Source organism: Mus musculus, chromosome 3 (genome assembly GCF_000001635.26).
Source record: "Mus musculus strain C57BL/6J chromosome 3, GRCm38.p6 C57BL/6J".
NCBI classification, from domain to species: domain Eukaryota; kingdom Metazoa; phylum Chordata; class Mammalia; order Rodentia; family Muridae; genus Mus; species Mus musculus.
The window spans coordinates 22,408,667-22,419,010 of NC_000069.6; the positions used below are offsets into that span (position 1 = coordinate 22,408,667).

Here is a 10,344-nt window from a genome sequence, read left to right on the forward strand (position 1 = left end):
ATATAGTGATTGTCAGGTAAGTTTCAGGGCCTGGTTTTCTGGGTGCTGCTGTAGGTCAAGGGCAGGGACTACTATCCTGTTCCCATATCACTGGTGGCAAGGGCAAAGGGAAGAGAAGGGATTCTCTTCCTTGAAGACAACTCACACGATACAAGAGGAAGGGCCAGCTCTTCCTCTTTTATCTCAGTTGTAAACACACACTCTTGCTGCTCTTGGCAACCTCTACATGTATGGCTAGCTCTACTATGGTGCCCAGGTAAGGGACTTGGCCAGCTCTCCTGCTCTAATGAGCTTGAGGCCAGATATCTTATCTGCTATAGGTGGTGATAGGAGAGTAGGTATCACTCACTTGGCCACTCCATCACTTGGGAGGGAAATAGTAAGACCAGGTCCCCTATGTTGCTATTTTTGGGGCTAGCTCACCTAAAACTCACACAATGTGTGTGTCTTCTCTCCCAAGCAGCAATCTAGGTGTGGGGTCAACTATCTTACTATCAAGTCTCCAAAACCAGCTCTCCTACAGTATCTATGTGAGCAGTAGGACCCAGTTCTGTACAGTCCTCAGTCACTGATATGACCCTGGGCAGCAGCCCAGATCATATATGTCTGCCTTGCGTTTGGTAGTAACAGAGCCCTGCTGTTGCAGGGCCATGGACCCAGATGTGGCACCCAGTGGCAGCCCCAGCCATGACCCCAGCATGGCCCTGATGAGATCACTGGTTTTTCGCATTAAGCTCACTACTCTCTAGTTCCCAGTTCTGCCTCTCTTCATTGTGCCCACATTCCTCTGTTTCTCTTCAATTTCTCTACCACTTACACGCTCCTTTTATTGGCACGGGGATTCTGAGTGTCTTGGCTTGTTTCAGGAGGGCTATGCCCAATATCTGCATTATGGCACCAAAAAGGGTCTCCTTATGTCTCAGGCATGGTCTCCCCCCCCCCCCCTCCACAACTCCCAGTCTCTGCAGTATCTGACTGGTGGTCATCTCTGGCTAGTTCCCTTTGTAGGACCCATGGCACAGGCCTGGTGGTCATTGATTGGAGCTCTCAAGCTAATTCCTTGGTAAGTTTTTGGATGTGGTGTTTGGGGTGTCCCAGATGGGGTTATTTTAGTTTCTGGATTATTCTCCATTCTGGGATCCCATCTGGGTCTGCAAACTGCTGGACTGGTGTTCATCTCAGGGTACTTCTCTGCCTAGGACCCCTGGCACCAGACTGGTGGTTGTCTAAGGGATGTTCCCTCCCTGCCCCCAGGGAATATTAGTCTACTAATCATTCAGATGTTCATAGGTAGAATATAGTCCCTCTCCTCTCTGCCACCTGTTGGCACACATATGACACAGAAGACATATCTGCTATAACCCCCCCTCCCCCATAAAGGCAGGAACAATTTGATATTCTTTTGGTAAAATTGAACCTAACAAATGGCCTTGTCCATCCTGTTGTTAGACCATGAACAAAGGTTACTGGAAAAAGTAGATATAAATATTTTTCAATGTATATAATTATTAGATATCAAAGTTGAGTGAACACTTGCTAAATATTTAAAGGTTAAAATGTAATTGACATGAATTTAGCTAAATGCAAACAACAGATATTAACAATCCCTCTTTAAAGAGAAAGCAATAGAACTTAATAGAGAAATCAAGCTTTCAGTTGTGCTTTCCCCAGAAAGAAGAAAAGGGACAGAAAGATAAATGTGGTGGCTCTTGGTTGAATCAGGGGAAGGTACTGTTGTGACTAAAACAAATTCATAGAAAAATGTACTGGTTGTAGATGGGATAAATTGATTCTTAAGAATGCAGTGCTATCATAACCTGGAAGCTGGGCAGCTTCAGGAGTCTCTGCAAAGGTCTCTCTACAGCTGGAACAAAATGCATTTCCTTACTGTTCAATTCATGGCATTTTTCAATTGAATGATGAAATTTGTATTCAGTGATAAATATGTCTTCAGGGGATGGACTAGGTGTGTGCTCAGTTCATTGGCAGTCTGATGGGAAATTTTACTGCACTCCATGTCAGAGGTTAGGCAATGAAAGCATTTCATTTTGAGGTTAAAATCCATTTCAGTCAAGTGGATTGCAAATAATTACATCGTAGGACCAACTCACAAATTTCTAGTTTTAGAGAAGGCAGAATTGTAAATGAAATTTAGGTTATAATAGCAATTTAAAATAATGATAGACATGGAATATTACAATTGAAAAAGAATTTACATACATCTAATTTACTCTGAGAACTGGCTTGGCACAGTCACTCAAGCCAAGTGAGTAAGTGACTAACTCTCAGCAAAACCTGAGGATTGACAGCCAGTTCAATGCTCTCCTTGTCACCACAGTCCTGACTCACCTCATCTCAGAAGCTATGTATACTCTTAAATTTTCTTATCTCAGGCTAGTGACTTTGATATTTTCAACTGCTTTGAAATTTTTTTTAAATACCTTTGATCCATTTATCCTTCTCAGATTTAGAAGGGTTTCTTTAAATAGTGACATTTCTTTTTAATATTTCATGTCCTTCTACAAAATTAGAAGTCAACTTGGAACAGTGTATTCTTTCCTGAAAATGTACGAGAACATGCTTCATCAGTTTAAAAAGTTATTTTATGACAATTAACTTTGTGACTTTTTAAAATGATTTTTTTAATTTTATTTTTTTAATTAGGTATTTATTTCAGTTACATTCCCAATGCTATCCCAAAAGTCCCCCACACCCTCCCCCACCCACTCCACCACCCTCCCACTCCCACTCTTGGTCCTGGCGTTCCCCTGTACTGAGGCATATAAAGTTTGCACAACCAATGGGCCTCTCTTTCCACTGATGGCCGACTAGGCCATCTTCTGATACATATGCAGCTAAAGACACGAGCTCCAGGGGGTACTGATTAGTTCATATTGTTGTTCCACCTATAGGGTTGCAGATCCCTTTAGCTCCTTGGTTACTTTCTCTAGCTCCTCCATTGGGGGCCCTGTGATCCATCCAATAGCTGACTGTGAGCATCCACTTCTGTGTTTGCTAGGCCCCAGCATAGTCTCACAAGAGACAGCTATATCTGGGTCCACTTTTAAGAGAATAAGAAACATGTAACATGAAATGATCCTTACTATCTGCGGAGCAAAGTGAAGTCCAAATAATTTAATTTACTATATGCTTTTATTTTGTTTTTAACACATTCCCTCTTCTGGAATCTTTTTCAGTGAAGTGCTCTGCCGCAGAGACTCTTGGGTCCCTTGTCTGCATAGGATGGGTCTCTGGGTACAGATGGGCAAGGAGTCAGGCAGGAATGACAGACAGATGCACACAGGAGATTGTGTAGAATCTGAATGTAATTTGTCAAGTCGAGCATCAAACTTTTTATACAGAAGAATAACAAGAAACCAGGTGAGATACATTCACCAAGTTACAGTGGCACAATACAAAAGGAATGCATACATCAAAAGAAGGCGGGGACCAGGCCGCTGCCTCTAAGAAGGGAGCCAGGTGTAAAGCTAGTCTATTGTTAAGCCCACCACCAGGGGTTCTGCTCTAGCAGACTTTCTCATGAATACTGCAATACCACAACCCCCCTATTTGCTGGGCCCTGATAATTTCTTGTATGAGTGTAACTTTTAAGTATCTGTGGAGAATGTCCATTTGTCAGAAGAATTCACCAACTTGCTTCTAATACTCAATGAAGCCTGCTATACCTGGCTGTAGAGAAGATCCCTGTCTCAGTGAGATTCCCTGGCACTTTCCTGGTATTCATTTGTTTGGGTGAGACTGGCTACTGTCCTTAGTAAATGCTCTGCAGACCAGCCCTGAGCTGCTGACTCTGTCTTTTGTAATGCTTAATTAGTTACTGAATAGGTAACTTCCTTACTGTTTTCTACCAGATTCCAAGCTCCTCGGCTTCTGGAACATTGGAACACTGGTGGGAGGCTTTAGCTATGTCAGAATTCAATCTTAAAAGACACTTATGTCTCTTGTGAGACTAGGCAGGGGCCTAGCAAACACAGAAGTGGATGCTCATAGTCAGCTATTGGATGGATCACAGGGCCCCCAATGGAGGAGCTAGAGAAAGTATCCAAGGAGCTAAAGAGATCTGTAACCCTGTAGATGCAACAACATTATGAACTAACCAGTACCCCAGAGCTCTTGACTCTAGCTGCATATGTATCAAAAGATGGCCTAGTCAGCCATCACTCGAAAGAGAGACTCATTGGGCATGCAAACTTTATATGCCCCAGTACAGGGGAACACCAGGGCCAAAAAGTGGGAATGGGTGGGTAGGGTAGTGTGGGGGAGGGTATGGGGGACTTTTGGGATAGCATTGGAAATGTAATTGAGGAAAATACCTAATAAAAATATTTAAAAATAAAATAAAATAAAATAATACTAAAAGAGAACACGTGGATCCATACAATAGACTAACACAGGGATAGGGTGTGAGTATACAGGTTAATGAGAACGCCAAAGCTCCAGGAGGTGAGTTCCTTTTGAAACTCTATGCCTCGGGAGTGCTCCCATGCTTCTTGGCCTGTCAAGCAGACTTCACTGGAGTGTTCAAGGCAGTGCTCCACTGGATGTTACCATGTGTCATGCCTTGAGTGAAAGGAAATAGAAAGAAGAAAAAAAAAAGATAAATATAGGAGATATGGGTGCTTGGGTATTGGTTCTCAAAAATGTTTATTTTTCTTTAATTAATATGTTCTGATGAATTAATTAGAAATGATTACTATATTTATTTTATTTTATAACAAGTTAAGAGTTATAGTGGCAGCAGCGGTCGCCATCTTGGTTCCGGAACTCCGCGGAACTTAGGAAATTAGTCTGAACAGGTGAGAGGGTGCGCCAGAGAACTGGACAGCTTCTGGGACAGGCGGAAGCACAGAGCCGCGGAGGCAGCACCCTTTGCGGGCCGTAGACAGCCGGCCACCATCCGGACCAGAGGACAGGTGTCCGCCTGGCTCGGGAGGCGGCCTCAGCCTCAGCAGCAGCGGTCGCCATCTTGGTTCCGGGACTCTGCAGAACTTAGGAATTTAGTCTGCACAGGTGAGAGTCTACACCACAGAAGCTGACAGCTTCTGGGAACTGCCAAAGCAACACAGCTTCTGAGAAAGGTCCTGTTTTGGGCCTTCTTCTTCAGCCAGGAGGAGGTCCAAACACAAGATATCTGCACACCTTCCCTGTAAGAGAGCTTGCCAGCATAGAGTGCTCTGAGCACTGAAACTCAGAGGAGAGAATCTGTCTCCCAGGTCTGCTGATAGACGGTAACAGAATCACCAGAAGAACAATCTCTAAACAGAGTCAACTATAATTACTAATTCCAGAGATTACCAGATGGCAAAAGGTAAACGTAGGAATCTTACTAACAGGAACCAAGACCACTCACCATCATCAGAACCCAGCACTCCCACTTCGCCCAGTCCAGGGCACCCCAACACACCCGAAAACCTAGACCTAGATTTAAAAGCATATCTCATGATGATGGTTGAGGACATCAAGACGGACTTTAATAAATCACTTAAAGAAATACAGGAGAACACTGCTAAAGAGTTACAAGTCCTTAAAGAAAAACAGGAAAACACAATCAAACAGGTAGAAGTCCTTACAGAAAAAGAGGAAAAACATAGAAACAGGTGATAGAAATGAACAAAACCATACTAGACCTAAAAAGGGAAGTAGACACAATAAAGAAAACTCAAAGTGAGGCAACACTGGAGATAGAAACCCTAGGAAAGAAATCTGGAACCATAGATTTGAGCATCAGCAACAGAATACAAGAGATGGAAGAGAGAATCTCAGGTGCAGAAGATTCCATAAAGAACATCGGCACAACAATCAAAGAAAATAGAAAATGCAAAAAGATCCAAACTCAAAATATCCAGGAAAACCAGGACACAATAAGAAGACCAAACCTACGGATAATAGGAGTGGATGAGAATGAAGATTTTCAACTCAAAGGACCAGCAAACATCTTCAACAAAATTATTGAAGAAAACTTCCTAAATCTAAAGAAAGAGATGCCTATGAACATACAAGAAGCCTACAGAACTCCAAATAGACTGGACCAGAAAAGAAATTCCTCCCGACACATAATAATCAGAACAACAAATGCACTAAATAAAGATAGAATACTAAAAACAGTAAGGGAAAAAGGTCAAGTAACATATAAAGGCAAGCCTATCAGAATTACACCAGATTTTTCACCAGAGACTATGAAAGCCAGAAGAGCCTGGACAGATGTTATACAGACACTAAGAGAACACAAATTCCAGCCCAGGCTACTATATCCAGCCAAACTCTCAATTACCCTAGATGGAGAAACCAAAGTATTCCACGACAAAACCAAATTCACACATTATCTCTCCACGAATCCAGCCCTTCAAAGGATAATAACAGAAAAAAACCAATACAAGAACGGGAACAACGCCCTAGAAAAAACAAGAAGTTAATCCCTCAACAAACCTAAAAGAAGACAGCCACAAGAACAGAATGCCAACTTTAACAACAAAAATAACAGGAAGCAACAATTACTTTTCCTTAATATCTCTTAATATCAATGGTCTCAACTCCCCAATAAAAAGACATAGACTAACAAACTGGCTACACAAACAAGACCCAACATTTTGCTGCTTACAGGAAACTCATCTCAGAGAAAACGATAGACACTACCTCAGAATGAAAGGCTGGAAAACAATTTTCTAAGCAAATGGTATGAAGAAACAAGCTGGAGTAGCCATCCTAATATCTGATAAGATTGACTTCCAACCCAAAGTCATCAAAAAAGACAAGGAGGGGCACTTCATTCTCATCAAAGGTAAAATCCTCCAAGAGGAACTCTCAATTCTGAATATCTATGCTCCAAATACACGGGCAGCCACATTCATTAAAGAAACTTTAGTAAAGCTCAAAGCACACATTGCACCTCACACAATAATAGTGGGAGACTTCAACACTCCACTTTCACCCATGGACAGATCATGGAAACAGAAACTAAACAGGGACACACTGAAACTAACAGAAGTGATGAAACAAATGGATCTGACAGATTTCTACAGAACATTTTATCCTAAAACAAAAGGATATCCTTCTTCTCAGCACCTCATGGTACCTTCTCCAAAATTGACCACATAATAGGTCACAAAACAGGCCTGAACAGATTCAAAAATATTGAAATTGTCCCATGTATCCTATCAGATCACCATGCACTAAGGCTGATCTTCAATAACAAAATAAATAACAGAAAGCCAACATTCACGTGGAAACTGAACAACACTCTTCTCAATGATACCTTGGTCAAGGAAGGAATAAAGAAAGAAATTAAAGACTTTTTAGAGTTTAATGAAAATGAAGCCACAACTTACCCAAACCTTTGGGACACAATGAAAGCATTTCTAAGAAGGAAACTCATAGCTCTGAGTGCCTCCAAGAAGAAACGGGAGAGAGCACATACTAGCAGCTTGACAACACATCTAAAAGCTCTAGAAAAAAAGGAAGCAAATTCACCCAAGAGGAGTAGACGGCAGGAAATAATCAAACTCAGGGGTGAAATCAACCAAGTGGAAACAAGAACTATTCAAAGAATGAATCAAACCAGGAGCTGGTTCTTTGAGAAAATCAACAAGATAGATAAACCCTTAGCTAGACTCACTAAAGGGCACAGGGACAAAATCCTAATTAACAAAATCAGAAATGAAAAGGGAGACATAACAACAGATCCTGAAGAAATCCAAAACACCATCAGATCCTTCTACAAAAGGCTATACTCAACAAAACTGGAGAACCTGGACGAAATGGACAAATTTCTGGACAGATACCAGGTACCAAAGTTGAATCAGGATCAAGTTGACCTTCTAAACAGTCCCATATCCCCTAAAGAAATAGAAGCAGTTATTAATAGTCTCCCAGCCAAAAAATGCCCAGGTCCAGACGGGTTTAGTTCAGAGTTCTATCAGACCTTCAAAGAAGATCTAATTCCAGTTCTGCACAAACTTTTTCACAAGATAGAAGTAGAAGGCACTCTACCCAACTCATTTTATGAAGCCACTATTACTCTGATACCTAAACCACAGAAAGATCCAACAAAGATAGAGAACTTCAGACCAATTTCTCTTATGAATATCGATGCAAAAATCCTCAATAAAATTCTCGCTAACCGAATCCAAGAACACATTAAAGCAATCATCCATCCTGACCAAGTAGGTTTTATATCAGGGATGCAGGGATGGTTTAATATACGAAAATCCATCAATGTAATACATTATATAAACAAACTCAAACACAAAAACCACATGATCATCTCCTTAGATGCAGAAAAAGCATTTGACAAGATCCAACACCCATTCATGATAAAAGTTTTGGAAAGATCAGGAATTCAAGGCCCATACCTAAACATGATAAAAGCAATCTACAGCAAACCAGTAGCCAACATCAAAGTAAATGGAGAGAAGATGGAAGCAATCCCACTAAAATCAGGGACTAGACAAGGCTGCCCACTTTCTCCCTACCTTTTCAATATAGTACTTGAAGTATTAGCCAGAGCAATTCGACAACAAAAGGAGATCAAGGGGATACAAATTGGAAAAGAGAAAGTCAAAATATCACTTTTTGCAGATGATATGATAGTATATATAAGTGACCCTAAAAATTCCACCAGAGAACTCCTTAACCTGATAAACAGCTTTGGTGAAGTAGCTGGATATAAAATTAACTCAAACAAGTCAATGGCCTTTCTCTACACAAAGAATAAACAGGCTGAGAAAGAAATTAGGGAAACAACACCCTTCTCAATAGTCACAAATAATATAAAATATCTCGGCGTGACTCTAACTAAGGAAGTGAAAGATCTATATGATAAAAATTCAAGTCTCTGAAGAAAGAAATTAAAGAAGATCTCAGAAGATGGAAAGATCTCCCATGCTCATGGATTGGCAGGATCAACATTGTAAAAATGGCTATCTTGCCAAAAGCAATCTACAGATTCAATGCAATCCCCATCAAAATTCCAACTCAATTCTTCAACGAATTAGAAGGAGCAATTTGCAAATTCATCTGGAATAACAAAAAACCTAGGATAGCCAAAAGTCTTCTCAAGGATAAAAGAACTTCTGGTGGAATCACCATGCCTGACCTTAAGCTTTACTACAGAGCAATTGTGATAAAAACTGCATGGTACTGGTATAGAGACAGACAAGTAGACCAATGGAACAGAATTGAAGACCCAGAAATGAACCCACACACTTATGGTCACTTGATCTTCGACAAGGGAGCTAAAACCATCCAGTGGAAGAAAGACAGCATTTTCAACAATTGGTGCTGGCACAACTGGTTGTTATCATGTAGAAGAATGCGAATTGATCCATGCTTATCTCCTTGTACTAAGGTCAAATCTAAGTGGATCAAGGAACTTCACATAAAACCAGAGACACTGAAACTTATAGAGGAGAAAGTGGGGAAAAGCCTTGAAGATATGGGCACAGGGGAAAAATTCCTGAACAGAACAGCAATGGCTTGTGCTGTAAGATCGAGAATTGACAAATGGGACCTAATGAAACTCCAAAGTTTCTGCAAGGCAAAAGACACCGTCAATAAGACAAAAAGACCACCAACAGATTGGGAAAGGATCTTTACCTATCCTAAATCAGATAGGGGACTAATATCCAACATATATAAAGAACTCAAGAAGGTGGACTTCAGCAAATCAAATAACCCCATTAAAAAATGGGGCTCAGAACTGAACAAAGAATTCTCACCTGAGGAATACTGAATGGCCGAGAAGCACCTGAAAAAATGTTCAACATCCTTAATCCTCAGGGAAATGCAAATCAAAACAACCCTGAGATTCCACCACACACCAGTCAGAATGGCTAAGATGAAAAATTCAAGTGACAGCAGATGCTGGCGTGGATGTGGAGAAAGAGGAACACTCCTCCATTGTTGGTGGGAATGCAGGCTTGTACAACCACTCTGGAAATCAGTCAGGCGGTTCCTCAGAAAATTGGACATATAAATAAACTCAAACAAGTCAATGGCCTTTCTCTATACAAAGAATAAACAGGCTGAGAAAGAAATTAAGGAAACAACACCCTTCTCAATAGTCACAAATAATATAAAATATCTCGGTGTGACTCTAACTAAGGAAGTGAAAGATCTATATGATAAAAACTTCAAGTCTCTGAAGAAAGAAATTAAAGAAGATCTCAGAAGATGGAAAGATCTCCCATCCTCATGGATTGGCAGGATCAACATTGTAAAAATGGCTATCTTGCCAAAAGCAATCTACAGATTCAATGCAATCCTTATCAAAATTCCAACTCCATTCTTCAACGAATTAGAAGGAGCAATTTGCAAATTCATCTGGAA

General features: G+C 40.8%; 1 non-coding gene across 1 annotated transcript; it reads right to left on the minus strand.

The window, feature by feature from the left end:
* Positions 1-1,256: 1,256 nt before the first annotated feature.
* On the minus strand, positions 1,257-1,385 carry Gm26354. The gene has a single exon (XR_003954824.1). It is a non-coding gene; the product is annotated as a small nucleolar RNA SNORA17 (small nucleolar RNA).
* Positions 1,386-10,344: the final 8,959 nt, after the last annotated feature.